Source organism: Embiotoca jacksoni, unplaced genomic scaffold (assembly GCF_022577435.1).
Source record: "Embiotoca jacksoni isolate LCO1_2020_lvr unplaced genomic scaffold, fEmbJac1.0.p SCAF_15, whole genome shotgun sequence".
Lineage (NCBI taxonomy): Eukaryota > Metazoa > Chordata > Actinopteri > Embiotocidae > Embiotoca > Embiotoca jacksoni.
In genome coordinates, this window is record NW_027185285.1 from 3,195,793 (window position 1) to 3,215,159 (window position 19,367).

A 19,367-nucleotide genomic window follows, 5' to 3' on the forward strand; every position below is an offset into this window, starting at 1 on the left:
CAACATACTTTGCTTTCTGGTTCGACCAACACAGGGGAGGGAATATTTCCAACCAGGGGATGGTTTTCCTTTTAATTTGCTTCCTAAAGAAGGCTGTGTTTTTTTTCTCTTACGTCTTTGGCACCATGAGAGTGACTTTCATGGGTGTTTATGTGCATGTGTGTGCAAGTCAGATGGAGTGAGAACTTCAAAAGAGGTCAGATAGATAGATAGATAGATAGATAGATAGATAGATAGATAGATAGATAGATAGATAGATAGATAGATAGATAGATAGATAGATAGATAGATAGATAGATAGATAGATAGATAGATAGATAGATAGATAGATAGATAGATAGATAGATAGATAGATAGATAGATAGATAGATAGATAGATCGATACAGACAGACACACAGATACAGACAGACAGAGACAGACAGATGGTATACAAAGAGGCAGAGACAGTTAGTCTCTGTGTGATACACGGTGACCTCACCCGAGGGTCTATCGGTATTGAAGTTTATCCTTGCCTGGCAACCCTGGCAGTATCCCAGCCTCATTTCCCTGCCAGAGAGAAAACCTCGCTCAGGACCTGATCAGCCCTGCCATGGATATGATCTATTCACTGTTGCCAACCATAAAGATGAGAAACCAAACGGGGTGTAGGCACACCCATGCCAGGAAGCCTGTCTTAGCCCAAAGAGACCACATCATTGTTTATTCAGCTTGAGTGCATCCCATCTTGGCAGCCTGGGTGAGAATGAAAAGACATTCAAAATGTCAGTTTATAAGGACATAATGATAACGTAGCTTCAAGAAGTGTCTCACGTAAGCATATGGAGTAAAAAATGGCTCTCATGCACACTCCCATGTTCCCAGATTGCAAAACCAGCAGGGATTTTGTTCATCGGCTTCACTGAAGAATAGATAAACAGTAATCTTTTTGCTGTATTCATGGACTAAGGCTGATTTTTTTTTTTCCCCTAATTTTTTTCCATCAAAACAAAAGAATGCCTCCATCTATTGACCATGAAAAGATGTTCGTAGATTTGTCCCCAGTGAAGAGATGTCTTTGTTGGTTATCTCTATTGGTGAGCAGCCTCCATTTGGCTCAGCCTAATCAGAACACAAACACACCTCTGTCATTTGGCCGCTCTCCCTCTCACCCTCCATGTCTCCCTCTATCACTCAGTCTGTGTCTTATTAACTATTAACTCGAGAGAAATTTTCATTTCACTTCTGCTTTTCTTTTCTATTGCCTCTATTCCTTACACGAGTTTATGGCTGTGTGTGCATGGGCAATAAACAATCAGACCACGCTGTTCCTCTCAGGCCCTCGCCCTCCCACCTTGGCCTCTGATTTGTTTTCTCTCTTTCATCTTTCTTCTATCTAATCAACTGATCTAGATGGTGTGTGTCTGAGGCACACACACTGAGGCCTGACACACATTAACTTTGCTTGTCTGTGCACAGCTTGGTTTCGGTTGCCGGAGGGGAAACGTTGCGATGTAACGAAGAATCCCTGAGGGAGAAGACTTGTGCTGTATTCCTGATGAAAACAAGGTGGTCACATCCTCAATATGTTCAAGCTCACAGTTTCGTTCCACAGAAAAATACATTCACACTATACCGCTCACCATCTAAACATTTGTTATGTGCAGCCAAACATGGATACACAAAGTGATTAGGTGAAGAAAAGCTAATCCAGAAAAAGAACTGGATAAAAATCACTTCAGTAAAGATATTCACCAGAACTTATTGTGCACAGACATTTTAAAGTTTAACTGTTTATACTGAGACTAAGTCACTGAAATCTGAAACTTAAAATAATAAACATTCTGCAAAACTAGCACTGCAGGTTCTGCCAGTTGCTGCTCTCTTTGGATCTGTGGAGATTTTCTTTCCTGCACTCAATGCAAAAGCGACAGATTGCTTGTTATGAAATATACTTTATATTTGTGCTTTTGTTTTTTAGATTATGTTTCAGTTGTACGGTTTGCATCGTGTCCGTCTGTTACATGTGGACGCCCAGCAGGCCTTGCATCCTTTTTCAACAGACTGCATCCTGTGTTGGGTGATGTCACTCTGCAAAGGTAAAGTGAGATTTAAAGTTGAAAAAACAAAAGCCAAATAAATCACATCTTAACATTAAATATTGCTTGTAAAATGAATGATACATTTCAATTCATCTTTGTGTTTTTGTAATGACATTTATTTGAATATAGGCTAATCTTTTATATTGTGAGAGCTGCATTAGTGCCCATTTCTTGTTATGTTTTATTGTGTTATTTCATGAGTTTGGAGAGGATTTGAAATGCATGCTAGCAACCGTTCAAATGTTCCTTTTACAGAATGACACAGGTATTTCTCAATACTGAGTTCCTGTTTTCAAAACACTTTACAGTCAAACAAGTGTGTGCACTTCTTTTGAAATTCATGAATAATTGACTTAGTCAGCACAACCACCTCCAAAACTCCACTCACACACCACTCTTATGAGAGTGTTTTCACTCCAGATTCAAAAAGTATATTTAAACAGCAATAAATTAAAACTGGACCAGTCACAGTTTATTTGTATTTTAGAAGAAGGCCAACTCAGGTGTTCTTTCGTTTGTAAGTTTAATAATTATTTAGAGGTCATTTTTATGTTTTTGAATAAATATGGGTCTATCCAGATATATTAGAGTGGCTAAACCAAGAAGAAGAGATTTAGGCTCAGCATACAGATTAGATAGTGCCTCTGTCCCTGAGTCATCGCCCCTCAGTCAGGAAATAACTCTAAAATAACAGAATGCTGAATGCCTGAAAATAGTTGCCTAACAGGGGAGGGATTAGTGATACAAAGAGGGAGAGTAACTGGATGTTGTGTAGAGGGGCTTGAGTGTAATGTGAAAGAGAACGTATCTCCAAATGTAGAAGCATTAGCCTTGCCATATATCTACAGTCTGTTGTAGTTAGGTATATTTGTATCTACGTATATTGTGTGTAGGACCTGAGTCAAGACCCACTGGGAGCAACTGGGGTCTCTCTGTGTGGATTATTCATCTTTCTGTGGCATTCTCCTCTGATTGCTCTGAGGGCTCCAGTTTCCAACCACCCAAAAAAACATGCACACTAGGTAACATGAACACCACTGCAACTGGCCACAGAACTTGAATTGGTCCCTGGACACTTTACAGTAGCTGCCCTCTGCTCCTAAAACAGGATGGATCCAATGCACAAATGTATTCACAGGGATCAATAAAGCTTAACTTTACATATGTGATGTTTTTTTTGTGTGTGCAATATTTACATAATTTATTATGTTTTGGAATTACTCTATACAAAAATAGAGTGAAAGAACACAACATGTGTTTGTTTTGTTTTGTAAGGACTGATAGTTTAAGCCAAAAAGCAAGGATCCTTCACATCCAACAGGATTATTTCCGCAACGCTTTACGTTGATAGTGTAGTTAAGACACCTTGAGAAGATAAGAAACTATTCCTGAGAACCAGACATTTTAATGATAAAACCACAAGGTTAAACTAATCATACCTCTGTCATTATTCAGAAGGACTCTCACACTCTTGTTCTCATCAAAAATACAACATTTATCAACAAATGAAATTGGCAGTAAAAAAACATATTACACATCTTTAATTTAAGTGTTAAAGTATGCGTATTGAGTGTCAAGGGATTTGGACATGAAAATAGTTATGAAAATTGAAAATATTCTTGATAAATAATGACCAAACATTTCTCTGTAATATTAGAGGGACTAGACCTTTCACCCAGATCGAGGCCCTCTCCATATTTCCCCTGACCTGTGGAAAATGGCCTGACTGTGGTATTTTATGAAGGTCAGGTCTGCCATGAGTGCTGGGCAGGACCCCACTCATGAGATCGCCCACTACATTGGCTTTTTGCCAGGAAAGAACAAAATGATGTGTTTGGTTCATGGTGGGAAAAGCATCCCTTGGAATGTGACTTTGAGAGGACTGTGTGGGACCAAGCAAGAGGGTCTTCCTCTCCTCAGTAAAAAGGCCTCTCCTCCTGAGGCTGTGGGAAGGTCAGAGGTCAGACGTACCCAGTGCCCACTCGCTGCAACACACAAAACCCACAGCTGATGATGCAACTGCATCCAGAAAGTCCTCAGGGCAGCAATGGAAACAACCGACCGCCCAGCTAGCCACAGAATTGCATTCGGCCTACAAAAATACAAATGCATGATATTCATACAGGGAATGCTAATGGGGGTTTACACATTCATCTTAACTGTGAGTGTAATACCGCAACAAATTACTAATGTCAGTCAGTCATGTGAAACTAGGTGCTCAAGCCTGCAGTCAAAATATGCCAGTGTTCAAAGAGGACATGACGTAAACTATGACGTTCTTGCGTGTCTATTATTCAAAGTGTGTATGTGTTTTTTTCTTTACAGCACTTCTCTTTTACAGCTTTGTTTTCAGTGTCTTGGTGCCTCAGGTTCGTGCTCTCCTTTGTTTTGCTCACAACCAGCCCATGTAACACCTCACAAAAACATTTGCCTACAGATCCAAACCTTGCAAAAATAAAGGGCTCACTAACAAAAATCTGTTATCTGTTATGTCTCCCAGTTCCTAACTGATATATTTATGACTTGTTCATATTTGAAAACCCATCATCCCACTCTCGAGAGGTATTGTCAATGAAACATGGGAGAACATTCCCTCCAACTTGACCTCCACCACCCCACCCCCCCTTTTCTTTCTCCTCTTACAACACAAGCCCTCACAGGAAAATAATAAACAGATGAGTAGGATGGGAACAGCTCCCAGTGAGAGCAGCCAGGCACTTAGGCAAGCAGGCATTACTGCTCTGGTTCCCAGGCTGGAAGGAAGAGGGCAGGCCTCAGCTTGACTGTCCCAGTCACTGAGTAGAACCAGAAAAACCTGAAAGAAATTACCGTTATCTGTCACTTTCATCCCCAATTTACCAGATTTACACTCCCTCTCGCACAAGTCTGGACACACAAATCGAGAAACTGAGAGTAAAACTATTTTCGACATAGAAACCTTCCGTGCGGATTAGTTGTTCTGTCTTGTGCATCATGTGCGGTTTCGAGACAAGCATCTCTGTATGATCGGGTACGATGGCTGTTTGTAGTGGGTTGTGCTCACAGTTGGGTAATCTTGGAGAGCAGTGGATTCTCCCAGGCTTGTGGGCCCAGACCCGTGCCAGTGCAATCTGCAGGCAAACACAGGCTATTAACTACTCAGTTTCGCAGTAACGCCCCCTTCTTTCCATCACCCTTACACACACCCAGTGAAACATACAACCACTTGCACAACTTTTCCAACAAGAGATACACGGAAACACTGAAAGGCTCAAAGTGGCAGTGTCTGTCACATACACGTATCCCAGATATGTTCACAGCTTCAGCCTTATCAGCATTCAGAAACGCGTTCAGAAATGCAGAAACGTTCTCTCAACACTCAAATACACAGACAAAAGTACTGGCTTCATTTCCCCCCCACTCCTTCTGTCGCCCTCATTCTCTCTCTGTATTCTGGCAAGGCCCGCTTTTGCAAATTAAACACAGATCTCCCATAGATGCTGGGCTGACAGCTCCAGCTACGTGCCAACACTACTAAACGTCTGAAGGTCGAAGGGTCTAGGAACACGGGATTATCCCTACTGACTCTCTTGAGCCAGACAAGTATTTCAGTTGGCTCCAACTGTATACCTTTGTGTCACTTGGATCCATCTTTTGGCCATTGACAGATAAACATGGCAATCGTAGAGGGTTGATGATGTTTACAAAAGCCTTGACAACATAAAAATATTGTATGACTGACTGACGCATAATGCTGTATTGACATGCACGCACATACACAGAAATACACACTGTATGCACACAAATGCAACTAGAAATAAATAGAGGGGATGCAATGACACCACAGCAAGACTTAAGTGATGAAAGAGAGTGTTTGAACTTGATCAGTGTGTGTGCTTGTTTGTGTGTATCTATGAGTCATGCTACTACTTGTTTGTGTCCATGAGTCATTCTACTGTCTAAAAGGTCTGGCTTGAGGAAGTCTCTAGCCGCTGATGTAAAGTGCTCTTTCACTTCTACTTCTGCAGGGTCAAATATCTCCTCAGATTACTTATTGAATACTTTCCCCTGTTATCAAGAAACTGATGCCATGTGCAACCTGCTGCTGTTTGTCATTTCACCTGTCTTCTGTCTGTTTCTGTGTGAGTGTGAATGTGTGTGTGTGTGTGTGTGTGTGTGTGTGTGTGTGTGTGTGTGTGTGTGTGTGTGTACTTGTCCATCTATTGTTATGAGGACTAGTTTTAGTTTTGACACAGCGAGGACATTTTAGTTGTGATGGTTTAGGTTTGGGTAAATGACAAGGGAAAGGATGATGTCGATGAATGTCCTCACAAACATGTGTGTCTGGATGTGTGTGTATGTGTGCACGTTTGTTCTGCAGCATATGTGTGCACAGGGACACCCTTCACCACAGCCAGGCTATCATGAACCACTTCATTCAATGGAACCCGGGAACATGTGCATTGGATGCAGATTCACGCTCTAAGAGACCCGACAAATGTGGCTGCGTGTGTGTGTTTGCACACACAAAAGACAATGATACAGAACAAAAGCACAAAGAAACTGTGCGGAAACTGTAGCAGTCTGTGGCAGCAGCCTGGTCCCGGTGGTGAGTGTGGTGGAGGGTATCGGCAGGGAATTGGCTACAGGGAACAGGCCCATGTATGGTGAAAAGTTACAGACCCTCATTCCTCTGGCCTTACGGAAGACTATTTTGGGGCATTTTGAAGTCTCCCACGCAAGCACAACAATTTTGGGGTTAGTTCATTTATTTATCTTTTTTTGTTTTTTCATCTAATGAAGCCCAAGAGAGGGACGTGTATAGTTGTTTTTGGCCTTTAAGTCAGGGAGAAGAGGAGGAGGAGGGGTGTGAGTGTGTCTGCATGCCTGAGTGTGTGACTGTTGCCTGAACAATCATTGCATTCGGCACTTTTCAGCCGTATCCCAAAGCTTCGCTGTGGCTATGACTCAACCTTTGTATCTGCAACGTATTGCAAAATGTGCATCTACTCTGTAACACCTCTGAGACTAACCGTAGTCTTACAGGGTGAGTCTCCAGCTCTGTGCTGGTTAAAGCTGGATGTGGCTGTGATTTATGGTTATTCTCGTATACAGAGGAGTGAGAAGGGGAATGGGGGAAATAGCGTGGGAGAGACCCTGGGGACAGAAATTTCTCTCTCACAACCCCATTTCAGAGGGCCAATTGCAGGGTTATAACCTGAATATCTGTTCAGATTTTTTTTGTCTCAATGCGGGTATGACACAAAAACAGCATGAAGGGATAAAGTCCGAGAACAGTGCCAAGTCAAAGCAAAAGCTCTACTATTTTTGTAAATCAGTAGCATTTGACTAAGTAACTTTATAACTTTGTTACCATGTGGCGCTACATTTTGATGATGATCTTTTAATTTCAACAACTTTTGTAGTTAAACCTGTAAAGAATACTCTATTAATAGCCTATTTAAAGATAGTTGCATAGCCTACCTCTTCATACCATATTTTTTTTTGCTGATCTCAAATTGTTTGGCATATATATGACTATATATATGAATATAGTTCATATATCAAAAATATAAAACGTAACAAACATGAGTGAAAATACTTTATACTTCATCAGTTCTTTTGCTTTTATAAACTCGTCATCACGAGTAGCAATGTAGCAGTGCATTTATGTGTTAAGGTTGAAAGATGAAAGGGTCACTAAGGGCCATTTGTATTGTGAGTTATGGGCCATGACAGACTTTATTAAATATTTCTGTTTGACTAAGACCCTCGTAGAGTTGTGTGTTTTTATAAACAGTCAGCGAGATGAAACAGGGGCTTTCAGCAGCAGTGGTGTGTGACATACTGCTTTAGGGGCTGGTGACAGTTGTGCTGTAGCTACAAACTCTGCACTCTCAAAATATTTTCAGTGGGACCGGTAAACTTAAATGTCCTGTAGAGTGCTCACTTTCTCACCTTGGATGTGGCTTATGATTCCCAGAGGATACAATCTAGTGACTGAGGACTATTTGATTACTTATCCCAAGGGGAAGTAGGCCTTTACCACTGGTAACTCCTGATATTGATTTTAGATCACTTTTGCACTCATTTCATTATTACTGTAGGCTTTGAAGTTGTAAAACCATCTGCAAGATGTTTAATTTAAAACGTGAAAAATAATTGCCAAACCTGTTCACAGTATGTGCAGAAATAGCTGTGTTGATGTTTTGCCAGTAGAAAGTGTGTTGGAGAGATATCTACTGACGTAAGCATGCTAACCGGCCCTGTAATGATAACTGTAAACACAATGATAGCTGAAACGTTTGGCAAAACGTAGCTTACAAAGGCACTGGTCCAGCTGATGAGTTCAGGTTTGAATGTCTTTCCACAGTACACCTCTGTATAACTTTACAGACAATGTTAATATGTTTAGTTTGCTGTTTGTTGATATGCAATTCAGACCAATTACCACAGCTGAATGTGTGTATTATTATTCGTGGAATATACTTACTGATGTTTTAATGAGCAAGTAGCATTTTACGGTTGCAGTTGTTCAAGGTGGAGCTCATGTTAACAATATTATGTGCTGCAGCCATTTTAACTACTAACTATTTTACTACAAACTACCGGTACAGTACTTAGTTGAATACCATTTTAAATCTGTTAAACTATTGCAAATTATCCAGGTGCACAATTACCTTGCTGTTCACTATTAAATCTTCCTCCACTGCTGCTCTGTAGTGTCTACTTGGGATATTCCTGTCCTGTCTCTTTTCGCATGAAAGCTTATACACACTTCCATGAACCCTGATGTGGGCCTAGTGCATGGTACGCATGATAAGACTTCGGTTGTAGTAAAGTCTCTGATGCCAGCTTTATCAGCGAGGCCCCATGAATGAGCCAGCATAGTTTGGCTGAAAGTGCAACAATAACATACCTATCCCACTCCATTCCCCCTCTTTCTCTGCTGGGATGAGTGTGAAGGATAAACTGTCAGACTATCTCACAGAGATCTAGTTCCATACCGCCACATCAAGCCTAAAAAAACTCTCAGAGCAAGATAAAGCTTGCACTGTAGATACATTTGCAAAAGTCGAGAAAACGAATCCACAATATCTGTACAAAGTACATTTTTGCAGCAAGATTAATTGCTTACACAATGACACCCAAACTTTGCAAAATGTTTATTCAATCTCTGTATCACAAGACACATACACAAAGTTAAGTTTCTTCTCCCCTGCTGTTTCTGAAGTTCGTACCACCATGTAAACACTGACAGGAAGCGATTTCACTAAGAGGATCTAGCGCGTTTTGTGGAGGAGTCAAATTCATATATCCTCAAGGAACAGACCTCTGCCACCTTTGTGCAATCAACTAGCTGGTTCCCGGTCAATGCTTTCTTTTACGTCCTCCCTCCATAGTCCACTTAGTTTTCTCACTGGAAGCTCCTGCTTAATGTATCCCACGGAACTTTTCTCAGAGTTACCGTGTTGCTAATGAAGAGAATCGCAGGGGAGATTGGGGAATACAACAATGTTTTTCACTGGAGAGTTGAAGTTCCCCAGTGTTTAAGACCCCCATCAGGATTGTAAGAACATGTGTGTGGGAGGAGGAGGAAAAGAGAGACAGCTTATGGTTGCAATTTGAAGATGCTTTTTTTAGTCGCTCTTAAATGTGGGAAGTCAAAGTCATTGAGCCTGGGGCGTCTGTGGGAAGGCAGGCTTGAGATCTGGGGGAGAAGGAAGTTTAGATCCCCTGGTGGAATTCCCTCACTTTCAACCATGAGGGGCTTTTGGTTTTCGGGGGCCATAGGTTTGTTGAAAGTAAGAAATGCTTATTTACATTAGATTGATTCAGTCTGTCACAGTAAAGAGGGAGGCATACAAAGTTAATCTGCAGGAAACGGAACATGTAGCCCACACCACATGCAGTTCTCTGTAATGTGGCAATCTTAAACCACATGACGCTGTAAATGCTGGAAGAAGGCCTGGAACAAGAACCACAGATTATAGTTTAACCAGGGGGTAAAAGTCAGAAACTTTGGTGCGATGTTGCTGTGATTTTGTGTGTGTGTGTGAAAGAAAAGATGGAAAAAAAGAAAAATGAAAGAGAGAGAGACAGAGAGAGAGAGAGAGAGAGAGAGAGAGAGAGAGACAGAAAGACCATGCAGGCTTGTAATGGTGTAAAGTGCATCTTAGCCTTGCTCACTGGTTCCCAGAGTCTGAGCCAGCTGGATTGTAACTGTCAAGCCTTTGCTCCACAGCTGCCCTCCAAACTGATTAGAGAGTGCTGGCTCACTTCACCAGCAGCCATTGTGCTCTTTTATCCAATCTGAACTCAAAGAAAATGTGAAAACACATGAAAGAATACTTTGCTGCTGTTTTTCTCTGTCTATAGTTGATTGACAATATCAAACGTGGCCTGAAAATCTGCCCCTGACATATTAGAGAATCCGTAACATCTGTGAAGTTAGAACACCACGAGTTTGTAATCAAAGAGGTTTAATGTGAACATTTCTATTCTTAGAATGCAACTTCAAAAGATTATAGATGTGACAGCTGACCAATCACATCGCTGAAATATATCCATTGCGGGCATGGCTTTTTAAAAAGTGGCTGAAATGCAAGCTGCCCATCTGTACGGGGGCCAGAGGAGTCTGTTGTCGTCGGAACACGGCACAATGAAAAAGAGCATCAAATGAGCGTGCTGATTCACAGTAAATCCACTTAAAAGACTCCGTTACCTTCCTGTCGCTGACACACATACAGAGGTCACAACCTCCAGGGTGTATGCCTACAGAAGTTTTAAAAACCAGAATGAAAACGTCACAGTCCAGCTACAGGCCCAAAGCTGCAGCTTAAGAAATAGGATACCCACAAAACGGACCTGCTGCAGAAAAAGAGGCATAAAAACGGCTTCAAAGACACAAGAATGCAGATGAGGAGTCTAAGAGGAGTCATGTTGAGTAGGGAACACCAAGACGTACTGATGTGAAGGTCACACAGGCTTTGTCTTAGAGAGCAAGTGTCCGCACAACTGGGATGTAGCAGGTGGCCAGGAGATTTTGTTACCTGGGCCAGAAAGTGGTCATGATTTCAAAGTGCAGCTGGGTGAAATTGTTATTGCCTCACTGACCAATAAAAAGAGACTGGACTCCGTGTAGGCTTCCAATATTTTCCCTTGCAAATAAACTATTAAATTTGTAATGCTCTAATGATCTAGGATTTTCAGTCCTGAGAAAAAAAGGAAAAATATACTTGGAAAAACAGATTTAAAATGCAAGTCATATGCACGACAAAGACCACATGATAATGTTGGAAAATCAAATAAAGCAGAATTTTTACATTGCCCCAAAAAAAAACTTCTTATGCGGCAACAGTTTAAACACTTCATCATTTGTGTGGTGGGAATCAAATTCTAAGGCTGATGCACTGACTCTGTCCCGCTGCTATCAGCGTGCATGGTTGGTTTCAAGGTGGCTAATCAGATTCAGTGTTGGTCAAGTTGTGTTATCTGGGCTGCTACGGTCTACCAGTCCGCCCATTCTGTGAGCGCTTAGTGGGAGTTCAGTTTCCATGCAGTCATGAACTATAAAGGACAAGTCGTGTTGTCCCCCTCCAGTACTGTGGGAAAGTGCAGCTCTTGCTTCCTCTGCTTATTTGGACCAATCTGGTTATAAATGGACATTCACAAGCAGGCGGCCCTAGAAGGACAGCCCAGAGCCCTTCAGTCACATTAGCCTCTTTAATATTCCCTATCTCAAGAGACCAGAGGCCTGACAGAGAGGTGCTGGGGGCCATGTATTTTTCCATTCAAGAGAGCATAAAAAAAGATCCACAATTTGAGTGATGTTTAACTTGACATGTTTCCAGTAGTAATTTAGACAGACTGTCTGACGCATTTAGTCCCCAGAGACCTTGTTAGAGTTGTGATTTGCTGTCTTCTTTTCTTTTATGTCCAGAAAAGAAAGAAAGGAAGGCCCTGATAGAAAATTAACAAATAAGACAATCAGATACAGCTTGCAACATGTGAATGTTTTGACACATATTCTGTCTGTTGCACACTTGGACAATCTCAAACTGCAACTCCATAAGGCTGTTTTGAAAGCAAGCAGTCTTGTACAAGTTACATTACCGGGCTTACTACATCACCACAGACATATTCCATAGCATTAGATCACAGGCCCGCTGAGGTCAAAGCACTCACAGAGGAGCTTCATTGTTATGTACGGTGTCAGATCAGAACCCAGTGGGAGGGGACAGGGCTGGTCCGGGCCTATGTTCCTGGCTGATGTTCAGACTGGACCCACAGCTGCACAGGCAGGGTCCTGCAGAATCCTGGGCCTGAACTGAGCCCTGACAGGTGCTGCATTAAAACTGCCCTGGAACCCCAAACTTAACGCTGATCCCTCTTGCAGTCGCCCGTGGAATGGCACATTCTTTGGCATGCTGTTAAACCCAACGCCAATCTGTGACCAAAGCAAAGGCCAGCACAAGATCAGACTTCCAGAGGGCCAATAAAGGAGAGAAGATTAGTATTGAGGGGATGAAGTGAAAATTTAAGAAAAAAACCTGATGGTAGAGCAAAGATCTCAAGAACATACTCAGGCTATTGTGCTGTCTTATCTATCCCTATTTTTTTCTCTGTTCTCTTACATTTCTTTCAGTCAAATTGAGATTGAACATAGAAGCACTTCAGCTTTGAAATAATAATAAGAAGAAAGTACAATTGCCCAGTTTTCTGCAGATGTGTTTTCTGTGTTCCGAGAGTCCCTCGGTTGGACGGAGTAGCAGCAGCTGCCAGTGTCGCTCTATCAAGCCTGGCGCAGAACAGAATTATACTTTTAATGGGTGATTAGTGTCAGATATCTGGCTGTTGCCGCCTGGGCCTCAACTGTGGGAAATGGGCATGCTGGTTGCACCTGATCCGGGACTCAGTTTAGAGTTTCGTCCTGTCTGAAAAGGAACACGAGGACCTACCACACGCAAAAACACAGTTTAGAAGACCAACTCCACAAAATATTTCATTAAGATGACTTCTGCCACTAAGCTGGAGCCTTTCCAAGGTGCATGGGACACATGTTTAACTGAATAATGTACAGCTTGGCCAGTGCTTTCTGTGGGGTCAGGTGAGGTGAATTATTTGGCCTGTTTGTGCAAATTCATAGCTCATGTTCATGAAAACTAGAAGCTTAAAACATAAGATTAGAAATGTATATCTGGAAAGAAACAATGGCGCACAGTTTTATTTTGTTACATTAACAATATTGTTAACATTTGTCTGTTTCCTTCCAAATTGGAATCTCACTGCAGATAAAACAATGGGATCCTTTAGTTTTTTTTAAATCTATTCTGGCCACAGTCACAATGACTCAAATATTCTGGTTCCACTTATCTTCTCCCGTATCAAATTTACTGGACTTGGCTTTTTCCCTTTCTGTATTTTGCAAGGGTTTGAAAACTCAGTCCCCCAGCATCTCCCCTACAGCAGTGAGTCAATCACATGAGTGATGAGGACCATGTGCAACAGCTCTAAGAAAATCTTTGCCACCTAATCACCTGCATGTTGCACAACAGCCTCGTGCAGCTGTTGAGAGAGCACTGGGTGATGAAAAAAACAAGAAGACAGACATGAACATTTGGTTGTACAGTGAAGCAATACACATGCAGATCGTTTTTCTGCACTTCTTCATTTCTCTTCTTTTGTTTCCTTCTGGCACGGCAGCCTGTGAATGATGCCCCTTACCGCAGCTAAGAGCAGTGGGTAGACAGCAGTCTGTGTGACGGCTGTGGTGTCCTCTCTAAGACAAAGGGAACTTGGCAGGCTGCTGGGCTGCGGCTGCATCAAACAGGCCTTGTTTATTGGACCTCTCCCTCTTTGCGCTCATCAGTGGCTGTGTGTGAGACTGCAGTCTGAAGTGTCTGAGAGATCGGTTCACTCCTCGAAGACTGGAACTATTCAGACCACACACAGGGCCTCTTCAACTGCCACAAAGGAGGACCAGAACAGAGGCTGACACGCTCACTGTGCATATGCTCTCGTGGTGACTTCTTCAAGTCGCTGGGTTTGTGTCTCTGGTAATTTAAATCAGCCTTTTAAAAAAAAAGTTATTTCTCTCACTTTTGATATGTTCATTAGTTTTATCCTGTGGTGTCGCAGTCTTATTTTCTTCTCTCTTTTACTCAGCTCTCTTCACCAACTCCCAGCCTCTCTTTCTCTCTGTTAATATGTTCACTGGGAGAACAATGTCCTACTCCTGCTCTGTGATTTCCCATGGTGCCTGCACTGGAATGTGTGTCTGTTGAAGGTGATATATATTTGCTTTTGGGCAGAGAGAGAGGGCCTTCATTACTGTGTGATACAGATAGAAGGCAAAAGCCAAGGTTGAAGACCAGTTCCCAGAAGCATTATTCAACAACCTCTACTCTGGGTGCAGGAATGATATCGGAGATTCACACCGCTAAGACACCCGGTGCTAAATCTTATAACAACATGACAGCAGCAGGCAGTGGGTAGTGTGCAAGATAGTGCGTTGGTTGCTTTAGGAAAGTGAGTGTAAGAGATAAGTGAGAGATAATGATCATCTTGATAAGTTTGAGTGGTGGGATATGGATGGAAGCTCACGTATAGACAGGTTGCTATCTTATCCTTACATCGACTGTTGGGTTCCCAGAGCCTCGCTGTCATTCAGTGCTGACACATGTGCAGCACCGAAGATTTTCAGTTTAAGTTATAAATTAGGGGAAGATGAAAAAATAAAAAGTGGGGCTAGTGTGCATGTCGGAGCCCCTTTCCTCTAAATGTTGTGTGTTTATGTTTTTGACTACCAGAGAGCTCTTATCCTCCCACATCTTCCTATCTCTGCCTTTGATTCCCACGCTGAGCACCAGTGGTGATGGGAAAGATCCAAAAACACAGTGACACTCTAAAATTCCAGGATTTTTGTGGCATGTACCAATCTCTCACAGTTTGGAAAGAAAAAAATTACAAGCTGCAAATACTAATTGTCAGTCTTAAAATGTTTTCTTACTTCATTCACAGAGAGAAAACTGATGTGGCTCGTCTACAGTTTCCCTCATATTGATATATGTAAAGTACAATAAAATTGTAAATTTGAAAATGTCCTTTAAAGGACAAAAAGTTGTGTCATTAATAATCGTGACTTTACCCCAAATTTAACTGACTTAGATAGTCAGCAAAACATACCACCATCAAACTGGTATCCACATTGTTATTTTTGAGTTGTTCATTCATCCATAGACTTCCATCCTATCGTCCCTCCGTGTCATTCTTGAAAACATGATATCTCAAGAATGCCCTGAAGGAATATCTTCAAACTTGGCGCAAACATTAACTAGGAATGAAGATGAAGCGATTAGATTTTGGGGGTCAAAGGTCGGATGTCAAGATCACTGTAACGTCAACGTCCATCCCTTATTTCGAATGTAATATCTCCAAAACAGCTGCAGGGAATTTCTTCAAATGTGGCAAAATCTATTTTGGTGGCCAAAGGCCACTGTGACACACTGCAACAAAACACCTTTTGTTACCATTATTCAATAATTCATTCACACAAGAAAAGGATTTTAATGCAAGTTCACTCAAGGCCACTGAGCACTCTTATCTCCCCCTCATTGATCCAACCGTGTAGTTTTTCCCACACGGAGTCCCTTCATCCAGCAGTCTAAACAAACACACACAGCCTGCCATCTGCATGTGGAAGAGCAGGTCTAAGATGAGGCACGCTGAGAGGTCATTCCCTGACACATCACAGCTACTGAAACCTCTTCATAGTGGCCTGGTATGTCTGGTAAGGAAAGGAGAGGAGTAGTCAAAGTAAGATGTGGCTCGTTGGACTTGGCCGAATGGTGGAAAATATTAGAATGCGCAGGGTGCCAGGCTGAGTCAGTTGGCCATTAAGCCAGCCTTTGGTCCAAACAGAGCATGTGTTTCTGTCATCAGGAGGATTGTGTGTCCTGAGTGCCAGTCACTTTCGGAGTTCTTGTTGTTTGAACATAGGCCATAGCCCTCATCAGGACCGAGCTTTAACAGGTCTTAGCCTTATTAAAGCAGGAGTATAGATCTTGCTTGAGCCACACATGTGCAGAGAAGACCAAACATCCAAATAACTCAAACACCAGAGTATGTAACAGTGAAACCCCCCCACCTGTCCAAAGGTCTCAGTCAACTCAGTCAGGGTCCAACCTATTCCTTCAGAGAACTGTACTTAGCTACAGTTGTAGAAGTGCAAACGCCAGACTGGGTATTTCCAACCCTGCACAGTCATTCACTATCACTCACTAAATTCAGCTGTCCACTCAACGCTGCTCTGTCTAAGACATGACATGATGGAAAATGTTTTTTTGCGAGGGTTGTGCTGAAAAGGAAATCCATGCATTAGTCACCCGGGCCCCTTCAGCGTTGTCACAGGAAGGACTTTCAGGCTTCAAGTAAATGAAAGGATTCCTAAGGACTTGCCACATTTTGCTCTCCTTTGATGTCTCCTTACTGAGTGTCAGATGTGATCATTATTTAAACAGTGGTTTGCATTCATTCATTTAGCCTTGATTTCAGCAACCGCAGTGGTGGTGGTACCTAATTGTGGTTTATGAAAAGTGGTTTGTTTTATTAGGAAATTGTACTAGATCTAGAAATGTATTCAGTTCCTCACTACATTTTTCTTTATCATGTTACTGTGTTTGACAATTAGCTCTCGCTGCTTTATCCAGATCACTCCTACACACTCACTGTGATCAATATTACACATGGAAACTTTAAAATTGGGGGTAGATCCAGCACACTCTGAATAATGAGATCTTAAGGACTCGGGTTTCAGAAGAACTTCAAACAGTCTGGGACCGGAGGCCAGTTTGTGTAAAACCACAAAAAGTGTGGACCCCATGTGAAGGAGAGAAATTCCCTGTATGAGAGCGTGGGCTGCAAACTTCCCTTATTTGCAACCCCCTCACTCCTGTGCCTCAAGCCCCACTGTGCTTCCATTGACCCTCTTCCTCCTTGTGCCCCTGAGGCTGCTCTTATTGTAGCAATGCGGGGCTTCAGTGCTTCCTCCACTCTGTTTGTGCTGCAGGAGACAGGGGAATTAGAACAAGCTGTCGAAACAGCACTTCCATGAGAGCACAGGTCAAGAAGACCCCCAAGATGGCCCTTCTCATATATGTGGGAAATCCACCTCCAAAGCCCACTGCTAAGCAGGAAGAAGCCTGTGTCCCATATATTCCCCCAAAAAGATATGTCAGGAGAGCAGTTCAAAGTATCTGACAACAGGAAATGCAACATTTATAAATGATGTATTGATGGTGTTGCCAAATTACAAAATGAATTACAATATTTGTCAACTGTGCTGTTTAATGTATAGCGCTTATGTTGTTGCACTAGCATGTCTGAATGCATATGTATACAGTAAAGATGAGAGTGCATGCATACTGGATGAGGAAGATAAATCAATTGGCATCAACTCGTTTGAATCACAGACATATTCCTAGTAATTATGTCCCATAAGGGAACCAATAGTGTAATTATCGGTTAGAGCATGGACCACATCTGGGATCCCCGTGGGACTTCGTGTCTCAGCATGTTCACCAGTGTGAGAACCTCAACCCGTAAGCACACCTAAACACACAGAGCTGCTCCAAACACAGGACCACATCACGGTCTTACAGAAAAAGTTTTTTTTAGCAAATGATAGAGTTTGATTTTAAAGTTGGTTAAATGTTTATTCCGATTTTTCTCTCAAATGTATACAATTTCACTGACACACCGTCATTTTTCTTTCAAGTTTGTTCATGCCAGGAGGATGTCATGGCACGGTGAGAAGCCTCCAAGATGTGGAATCTCATGATACACGGTGAAATCATCACTCTGCTTTGATTGAGGGAATGATGAATCAAGCAGCAGGTGATACCAGACCTGGTTTTCTCTGCAGAGCAGCAGGTGCCTGCTTCAGTCCAAACAACCCAGTAGGAGCCTTTACTTTGCAATCGGTGAGCCCCACAGAAAGCCAAAGTATACATGAGAACACAACCGCCTGAGGTATCAGACACTCTCTGAGCCTTTTCTTTTAGTTTAGTCATGCCCATAAAAATGCAGAGAATCAAATGTTTCAAGTACAAATAGCAAACTAAATACAAACCGCCTCTCTACATGTTATTTCAACTAATCACCGTCCCATCGTTTCTATAGGATGGTGTTGTTTCCAACACTAATGTGAAAAACTGACCATCAGCACAAGATCCTGAATTATTAGAAAAGAGGTCATTTTTAAATACAATTTTCTTTCATGATAATGCATTTTGAGAAATACTGTTTGATAACAGAGTGAAAAGAAAAAAAAGATGATGCCCAAAGGATGTAGGTGCATTCCCATTATACGTACTATCAGTTAAATAACCTCTGTTTTCACTGGTGGGGCTTGCAGTGACTATTCCCTATCCTGTAATCTAGTATACATCCTAGCTGCCACAGTTGTTTTGTTGAGTCAGTGCCACAGCCTAGGAAAGTGTAGTGGGGGGCATCATTGCACTGCACACACCCCACCCCCTCCTCCTCACCCAGCTTTGATGGAGGAGGGTTTGCAGGGCTCGACAGCTGCTCCGAAATTAGGGAGTATGAGAGAACACAACAGGACCGTGGAATGTCTGGATTGCCTGGATTGCCTTTCTCTTCCGCAGAGTCCTGGGAAGATGGCTGCAGCTAAATCAAAGTTTTGTCAGGATGCTGGATAATCCAGGAGTTCATATCTATGCATAATGCTCTCCTGACCTCATAACATTCCTTTAAAAATGCTAGCTGGCTTAGAAACATCAGGGGGGGGGGGGGGGGCACATATGCAAGCATTGAATATTGAAAGATTAATATAACTGAACAACAGGGACAGGAGAATTGAACATGTCAGTTATCTGTGACGAGCTGATGGTGTCTGCCCCGGGCCCAACGTCAGGCCATCCGGAGGTGAAACCTCCTCTCGCATGCATTATCACACTTCCTTCATTAGTTGCTGGGGAGACAGTGACCAGGTCACTGGGGTTAGTGCGGCCAGGGGCATAGTTGTAAAATTGCCCAGACAATAAAGTCAGCCTTAATAATGGTGTAGTGGCCATTCAGGGAAGATTAGCACTACACAGCCTGAGATCCACCCAGGAACACAAGCTTTACCTAAAAGAAAAAAAAAAAAACTTGTGGGAGGAGGTTTACGGGGTTTTCAGTCGGCAAAATGTGTGTCATGGAGTCGTGAGGGGCTCACATGAAGTGATTGAGCAGAGATACTCGGGCCATGAGAGAGGAAATCGAGATGGTGGAACAGGAGATTG